The sequence below is a fragment of the Capsicum annuum genome, chromosome 3 (genome assembly GCF_002878395.1).
Source record: "Capsicum annuum cultivar UCD-10X-F1 chromosome 3, UCD10Xv1.1, whole genome shotgun sequence".
Classification (NCBI taxonomy): Eukaryota; Viridiplantae; Streptophyta; class Magnoliopsida; order Solanales; family Solanaceae; genus Capsicum; species Capsicum annuum.
Window position 1 is genome coordinate 145,255,730 of NC_061113.1, and position 9,777 is coordinate 145,265,506.

Sequence of the window (9,777 nt, forward strand, 5' to 3'; positions counted from 1 at the left end):
AAAAAAAAAAAACATTAGCGTTGATACTTATCCCCTCAATTTTTATCTTTGTGTAATATTGGTTTGAATTTAACATGTATCCATTATATCAAATTAATGTTTTTGACGATGATCGGCTTACACTTAAATTAACATGTAAGTTAAGCATTATAAATCGGTATTAGTGTCATCCTTAGCATTGATATTGGTACTGGGGTTGATACCAATTGTCCTCTTTTACTTTGGGATTATATATTTAACTATTTATAGAACTTATTTAGTTATGGTCAGATGTATGGTTTTGGTTTGGCTTGTAATCCTATCCCAAAGTCTTCATGTGATCCATTAAACTATCTTGTTATATGCTCAAAATTTAGCCAACTTAGGGAAAGCGACTGGAGGTTTGGTTGGGTAACGGGGGTGGTCTCCGATCTCGGTCAGACTTGGGACACCCATTATGATAAGGCCCCAGGTCGGGTCATATTAAGTTCGAATCATAGCCTTAGGTTCATGGGCAATTGGGACTCCACAAAGCCGTATCTGGTAGAGTCTCTTTTAAAGGCGTGTAGTTCGCCACACTCACAAAAGAGAGACTACAAAGCATTTAGGAATATCTCACTTTCTTGGTATTATATTTTCAAGCTTGGAGTCTAAGTCCTGGAATTTTTCTCTAATCCTTGGTTGTTCACTTTTTAGGTCATGCCTCAACAATCTAGAACACAAGGTAATTATTCAGTCCTATCTGGGGATGATGTTGATGGGGTACGTCCTACACCGGTAATTTGCACTCCTTTTCAGGGTCCTATCTCTGATAGTTATGGAGTTCCTCTAGTTGGTACTAGTCATTCTCGAGGTGAGGTAACTTATACAGAATTTTGCCAATCTATCTACGAAATTGCTCAATTAGTTTCTTCTCAGGCTTAGCAGGATGCGTCTGGTGGGTTGTCTACTGAGGCTACAATGTTTGGCCAGTTTATGAAGCTGAACCTCCTACTTTTAGTGAAGTTAAGGCGGAGGAGGATCCTCAGGGTTTCTTGGAATAAATAGAGATGATATTTAGGGTAATGCAGGCTACTAATATGGAAGGTGTATACTTTGCAGCTTATCAGCTCAAGGATGTTGCATATCAATGGTATGAGAAGTGTGATAGCGATAGAGGTGATGTGGAGGAGTTGTCCTTGTGGGATGTTTTTTCTAGTACTTTTCTGGATCATTTCTTTCCTCAAGAGCTGAGAGAAGAAAAAATGGAGGAGTTTGTGAATCTCAAGCAAGGTAAGATATCTGTCAAGGAATATGCGTAAAAGTTTCATCAGATGTCAAGGTATGCTCCTAATTTAGTAGCTGACATGAGGGCAAGGATGAGATAGTTCACTTCTAGGCTATCTCGAGACTTGATCCACAAAAACAAGACTGCTTTGCTGATCAAGGATATGGATATTTTGAGGTTAGTTGTCCACATGAAGTAGGTAAAGGATAAAAAAGAGGAACAGAAGAAGTTTAGCAAAAGGATGGTAAGAGAGTAAGTTCTACGAGTAGAGTGGTGCTCAGCATTAGGGTGGTCGGGATGGAGGTAAATGGATGAAGAAGAAGTAGGGGAATTCTAGATCCTTCTCTATTGCTAGCGCTTCTTACCAAGGCAGTCGAGGGATTGGCGTCCTCAAGTTGGTGATAATTTTTGGGCACAGGGTGCCCAATCTTAGGCAAGTGGGGGTTAGTTAGCTTCTTTATGCTGATTTTGTGGTCGTCTTCATTGGAAATGTGGTCAGCTAGGCCATATGCTAAAGAATTGTTCGGTTGGTAAGGGAGCTTCGGGAGCAGTTAATGCTCTAGTTGCTTTATCTTCTGCTTCTGCACCTAGTGGTGTGGCTTTGGTGTCTACTCCTGCTTCTAGTACCAGCACAGGCCAAAATAGATTGTATGCTCTTATGTCTCGGTAGAAATCTAAGGTGTCACCTGATGTCGTTACTGGTACATTACAACTCTTTTCTCGTGATGTGTATTGTGTGTTTGATTTGGGGTCCACTATTTCCTATGTGACCCCAGATGTGGTTGTATGTATTAGTTTTGATCTTGAGGTTGTTTCGGATCCTTTTTCTATTTTTACCCAGTTGGTGACTTGGTTATTGCTTAGAGAGTCTACAGGAGGTGTGGTATCTGTTAGTGGTAGGCAGACTTTGGTGGATTTGCTTAAATTGGATATGGTAGACTTTAATAACATTTTGGGGATGGATTCGTTACACTCTTATTACGTGCCTTTGGATTGTAGGACCCGTAAGTTTGTCTTTAGGTTCCCTCGTGAACTGGTTATAGAGTGGGAGGGTGGTTAACTACCTCCTAGGGGGAGGTTTATTTCTTATATTAAAGCTCAGAGGTTAATTTCTAAAGGTTATCTTTATCACTTGTTCCGGGTTAAAGATTCTAACTCGGAGGGTCCTTTTTTCATTTCGTTTCGGTGGTAAAATAGTTTCCTGAGGTCTTTCCGAATAATTTTTTTAGTGTTCCCCCGGATAGGGAAATAGAGTTTGGTATTGATTTGGTTCAAGACATCCGTCCAATATCTATTCCTCCTTATGGAATGGCTCTGGCTGAGTTGAGGAACTCAAGGAGCAACTTAAGGATCTTCTGGATAAGGGGTTCCTTTATCCTAGTGTATCCCTCATAACACTCAACTTACACATCAATTTAAGTGCAAGTCAGTCGTCTTCAATATATTTACCCAACTTTGGAGTTAGGGTCAAATCCACAAGGAACAATGTTAGTGAAAATCAAGTGTAATACCCCAAAAAATTTTCTTCGTAAAGATTTCGTGAGAATCGTATCGAGTTCTACGCTTTAGAGCGATCCATAAATTTTATGTGTAGTATTTCTAAGATGTTTACCTACCATTGCATAGATTATCGAATAAGCTTTCCAACGATATGTAGATCATAAAAAACGGACACTCGAGCGATGAGTTACGACCATTCCGATCGAACTGTGAACAGTAAAACGTGCAGGAAAAAAAGTACTGAGGCCTGGCATATTTTGCTCCAACTTTAAACGATCATAAATCCTTTTACATAATGATCTGGGTGATCTACTATATATCAATGGAAAGCTCTGCGAGTCCTCTTTCCAATGAAATTGGTTTCATCCAATTTGTCTATCAGAGCAAAAAGTCATGGTCGATCTATTTTAACCAATCAAAAGTGAATTTTTGGATCAACTTCAAACGAGCATAACTCCTCGTACACAATGATCTGGGTGAGATACTATATATCAACGGAAATATATGAGAGTCCTCTTTCTAATGAAGTTAGTTTCATCCAATTTGGATATCGGAGTAAAACGTTATGGTTGATCTACTTCAAACTATCAAAACAGTCCACCAAAGGACAGATGCGAGAATCATTTGATTTTTAGGGGCATTTTGGTTATTCCCCCTCACCCAAAATTCATTCAAACCCTATATTAAGGCTTATTAGAAGCATTAAATGTTATATTTCATCAAATTCCCTCAAAAAGAAAACCCTAAGCTCCTACATCCAACTTCAAGAACCTCCAAAGTTCACCATTAATTCTGCAACTTTATTCAAGATTCCAAGTTCCTAGTTCAAGAACTTCAAGAACCTCCAAAGTTCACCATTAATTCTGCAAATTTATTCAAGATTCCAAGTTCCTAGTTCAAGAACTCCAAGAACCATCATTCAAAGGTACGATTAACATCTCAAAAACGAGTACCGATCTAAAGTTCATCGTTCAAGGTATGTGGGATTTTTTAACAAGAACTCTCTTTTGCTCTTATGCCCAAAAGTAATTTTCTTTAAAAGGCATGATTTTTATTTGATTTTTATAAAATTGAAGCATGAATCCATATCTTATGATGATTATTATGAAATCTTGATGTTTATGATTTTGAAAGATGAATTTACATGTGTGGTGACATAAAGAATGAATCTTGAACGATATTTATCATGATTTTGATATTTGGATCGTGAATCCCCATTGGAAATTGTGTTTTTTTGAGAAAGTGTGTGCTATAAGCACGTTGATGTTGAATATTTGAGATATTTTGAATGATTAACTCGACTGTGAAAGAAATCCACGTTTTTATTGATTATGATAAAGGGGTAGCAAATTGGCTCCTGATGAAAATTATTGAAGTGTTTATTATGGAATTTTTTTAATATGAGCCTGAGGCTGATTTAAATTTCTGAGCTAAGTGTGGGAGTAATATTTAGCATCGAGTGAGAGGTATAAAGTGACCTTACTTCCATAGAACTATGTGCCCCCATAGAATGTGAGCCTGAGGCTGATTTATATAGTGATCAGTAGTGTTTTTGAATTGATACTGAAAGTCCTACTCCGATGGCAAGGATAGGACGGCTCTCCCCAACGTGGGTTGGATGTTGGGCTCCATGTGGTTCACATAGTTTATGTCGGTTATAGGATCTCCCAATGTGTGTGTGTACACTTCTATCTGAGATGAAAACATATTTGCTTAAAAGGCTGAGTTAGAGAAAGTCATTATTCTTAAAAGATTTAAAGAATATATTCTAATGAGAATTAACATGAGATTTGATTGTGTTGATGATTTGAAATTGAGATGAAAGTGAATTGAGAACGTATTGTAATGGCTCTCTTGTTTTACTTTACATGTATTATTCATCCATGATTTTAATGATTTAATTCGAGCTGAGTCATCTATATCAGCATGCATAATTTTATAAATTGTGATGATATTAAGATATTATTTTATATATGCATTGCACCCCCATATGCTCGATATTTTTCCATGGTACTGACCCATATATTTATTTGTGGGATATATTTTCTCGAAATGTAGGTACAAGGTATAGTTGTACCTTCAGATCCAGTTAGTTCGTGGTATCCAGTCAGCAGGTGATGAGTCCTTTTGATTCAAGGGCTTAGGTTAGTTATGCAGAGTTTATAGTGTTATATTTTCTTTATTCAGTCGTATTGAGTTGGGGTAGTAGGGAGTCATGACCTGGCTACCTACAGTTAGTACTAGTAGAGGCTTCATAGACAGTCAGTAGAAGTTGATGTATTTTGTTTCAATTTTGGTTATAAAGGCAGAATTGTAATCTTGTAAAATTCCATTTTTGTATCGATCAAATTCAGAAAAGTGTTAATTTATGCTGATTTGTATGGATTTGTATTTTTATTCAGTTGCTTATAAGTTATGCCAGTAGAAGGGTTAGCTTGGGGTCACTTGTGACCTTAAGCACCATGTGACATCTCGGGACCCAATTTTGCGGCATTACAAAATTGGTATCAGAGCACAAATTTCAAGTGTCCTAGGGTGTCTATGAAGTCATGTCTAGTAGATTCTTGCGGAATGATACGGAGACTTCTGTACTTTTCTTTGAGAAGCTACAGGGCATTTAGGAAATATTTCCCTTCTTTCAAGTGTAAGATCATGCTATAAAAAGGTTCTCCAAGAAGCTTATATAGATTCTCATCTTAGTCTATTCTGGCCAACTCTGTCTCATTTTGAAGGTATCAGAAACAGTTAAGCTTAATTCTCCATAGATAGTTATGGGATTGTAAGAGAGCTAGAAAGTATCCTGTCAGTGCTTTTGAGTTCCAAAGATTGAAGTACTTTATTCATGTTCATAAAAGTCGTGAACTAAGCCTATGTTAGGTGTCCTTTCAGATTTCTCCTCAGAATCTACAATGTTAATCTATACTTCTCCCTCTATGTATTATTTTTAAGATAACATGATTCGCAAGCTCCAGTTCTTCCCCAGGTAATGCTTCTATATTTTCTAGAAGAAATTTCAAAAGTTACACAAAGGGCTTGAGCGGAGCTCTCTAGTGTGTTAAGTTCCTTAAGTTGAAAGTTATGCCCTCATTCTTATGAGTTATTTAATTAAGATAGAGTAAGGTGTATTCTTAGATCGTTGAATATTGTGTGCCAAGTTTCTATATCTTGTATTATGTAATTTTGTTATCATTATGTTTGTGAAAAATCAAAGTCTAGTGAAGCTGTGTGGGGCTCTTTTGATTCACTAGCATAGCTGCTTTGTTATTCATCTCAAAAATTTTTTTTCAAAACTCATTTTCAAGGCCTAATGAAGCCGTGTGTAGCCTATTTCGATCCACTAGCAACTTGTAGTTCATCTTGTTCCTTATGCTAGCTGAAAATATGGGATGTGGAGGTGTAGTAGTAAGAAGGATGGTAAGTGTGATTTGTTGAGAATAGGTATAGCAAAATCACTTTTTGCATGCTATTGGGTTAATAGGAAGTGATATAGTTTGTTCGAGGTATGAAATGGGTGTTGACGGTATTTGTATGACAGGGAGTATAGGTTAGTGATGGAAGTACTCGGTGGGTAAGTGTTGTTAATCTAGGCGCTCTCCAGATTGCAAGAAGAAGTTAAGTTAAGACGTAGACAGCTATGAACTAAGTTAAGTTGTGTATGATGGATAGATAGTAGTGATGGGTGAAAGAAGGATGTGCTAATGGATTGTGAATAAGATAAGCTATATGATTATGACCAATTATTATTGTTATGAAGTTTAAATGGGCTAGCATTTGTTGAGGATTGTTTTATAGTTTCTAAGTGGAAATTTCGTTCGAAAAGTTTTAAGCTATATTGTGTGCTAAAAGTTAAGTTTGAATGATTGGTGATCGTGAAGGTGACTGTGACGATTTCTTAATTAATGGTATTAGTTGTTATAAAGTGATCTAGTAGGTTTGAATAGTGGATATAAGAGCCTAAGTTTGGTTGATTCGTGATTAAGTTTGATGTTGTGTTTATGATGAGAAAGTTCACCCAAGATATTATGGGACTGCTTTAATTTCAAGGATTAGTGTATGACTGTAATGGTTGAGCTTCTTAGATGTGATTTTGGTTCTTATGGTTTAGAAATATAAGTTTACAAGCGTGATTTTAATAAGCGATGACAGAGGTAGTGTGGTTCGTTAAGGATGAGAAAAATTTGAGTTGAGCGTTAGACTCTAAGATTGAAATTCCAAAGTTAAGCTAAAAGCGTTGAAGCTCTAGATAGTGTATGCTTATTTTGAGCTAAGTGGTAATGTGAAGTAAGATTGAGATTAAGCTTTCATGTATATTGTGGTTAGTTGAAGTTTTAAGTGGTTATCTTGAGGGATTGTGGTGTACATGTTTCAGATTTTGGAAGCTAGTTATGCTTCAATTCGTAAACTTCTACTAAACGATCTTTATTTTCCAAGTATTCCAGCTCAGTCAATCAGAATCGTATAGTGTACCTTCTCATTTATCATTCATCATGTTATCCAAGGATCTTAGGAATAAAATCATTTTCATATAGAGCATCTCAGTAGTTACGAGTATACCTCTATTCATGCATCATGCATATGAGCTAATTCATAGGTGCCCCATGCACAGTCTTAGTGACCCTGTGAAATAAGTGTTGTAGATGAACATAGAGTCCCAAGGGGGAGATACCCCGTGACTTCTTAAATCTTCCCTGTTTTAAACACATCTAGTTCATGCTCAAGTTCTCATTACGAGACTTGAATTGGTTATTGTTGCATACGCATTCATACATTCCAGAGTCAGTTCAGCTAGGTATTTATGCGTCAGATATGCATGTTCAGTATGAGGACTAGGAAACTGTAATTCCAATCGTGCCGATATGTCTCAGATATTCGCATCCCTTAAGAAGGTTAGTTGATTAGTGCTTTTATCCTATCAAGTGACATTCAAGGACGAATGTTTCCAACGGGGAGATAATGTAATACCCCAAAAAATTTTCTTCGTAAAGATTTTGTGAGAAACGTATCGAGTTCTACGCTTTAGAGAAATTCATAAATTTTTTGTGTAGTATTTATAAGATGTTAACATACCATTGCGTAGAGTAGAATAAGCTTTCCAACGATATGTAGATAATCAAAAACGGACACTCGAGCGATGAGTTACGACCATTCCGATCAAACTACGACCATTCCGATCGAACTGTGAACAGTAAAACGTGCAGCAAAAAAAGTACTGAGGCCTAGCGTATTTTTGTTCCAAATTTAAATGATCATAACTCCTTTTACATAATGATCTGGGTGATCTACTATATATCAACGGAAAGCTCTACGAGTCCTCTTTCCAATAAAATTGGTTTCATCAAATTTTTCTATCGAAGCAAAAAGTTATGGTCAATCTACTTCATCCTACCAAAAGTGAATTTTTGGGTCAACTTCAAATGATCATAACTCCTCGTACATAATGATCTGAGTGAGATACTATATATCAATGGAAATATATGATAGTCCTCTTTCTAATGAAATTGATTTCATCCAATTTGGATATCGGAGTAAAACGTTATGGTTGATCTACTTCAGACTATCAAAACAGTCCACTAAAGGAGAGATGCGAGAATTATTTGATTTTTAGGGGCGTTTTTGGTCATTCCCCCTCACCAAAAATCCGTCCAAACCCTATATGAAGGCTTACTAGAAGCATTATATGTTATATTTCATCAAATTCCCTCAAAAAGAAAACCTTAAGCTCCTACATCCAACTTCAAGAACCTCCAAAGTTCACCATTAATTCTACAAATTTATTCAAGATTCCAAATTCCTAGTTCAAGAACTACAAGAACCTCCAAAGTTAACCATTAATTCTGCAAATTTATTCAAGATTCCAAGTTCCTAGTTCAAGAACTCTAAGAACAATCATTCAAAGGCACGATTAACATCTCAAAAATGCGTACCGATCTAAAGTTCATCATTCAAGGTATGTGGAGTTTTTCAACAAGAACTCTCTTTCGTTCTTGGCCCAAAAGTAATTTTCTTTACAAAGGCATGATTTTTATTTGATTTTTATGAAATTGAAGCATGAATCCATATCTTATGATGATTATTATGAAATCTTGATGTTTATGATTTTGAAAGATGAATTTACATATGTGGTGATATCAAGAATGAATTTGAAAATTGTGTTTTTTTAAGAAAGTGTGTGTTATAAGAATGTTGATGTTGAATATTTGAGATATTTTGAATGATTTGACCTTTTGATCGTGAATGAGTTATTTTGAACTCGACTGTGAAAGAAATCCACATTTTTATTTATTATGATAAAGGGGTAGCAAATTGACTCCCGGTGAAAGTTGTTGAAGTGTTTATTGTGGATTTTCTTTAATGTAAGCCTGAGGCTAATTTAAATTTCTGAGTTAAGTCTAGGAGTAATCTTTAGCATTGAGTGGGAGGTATAAAGTGACCTTACTTCCCTAGAACTACGTGCCCCCGTAGGATGTGAGCCTGAGGCTGATTTATATAATGATCACTAGTGTTTTTGAATTGATACTGGAAGTCCTACTCCGATGGAAAGGATAGGACGGCTCTCCCCAACGTGGGTTGGACGTTGGACTCCATGTGGATCACATGGTTTATGTCAGTTATAGGATCTCCCAATGTGTGTGTGTGTACTCTTCTATCTAAGATGAAAACATATTTGCTTGAAAGGCTGAGTTAGAGAAAGTCATTATTCTTAAAAGATTTAAGGAATATATTCTAATGAGAATTGACATGAGATTTGATTGTGTTGATGATTTGAAATTGAGATGAAAGTGAATTGTGAACGTATTGTAATGACTCACTTGTTTTACTTTACATATATTATTCATCCATGATTTTGATGATTTAATTCGAGCTAAGTGAGTCATCTATATCAGCATGCATAATTTTATAAACTGCGATGATATTAAGATATTATTTTATATATGCATTGCACCCCCATATGCTCGGTATTTTTCCATGGTACTGACCCATATATTCATATGTGGGCTACATTTTCTCGGAATGTAGGTACAAGGTATAGT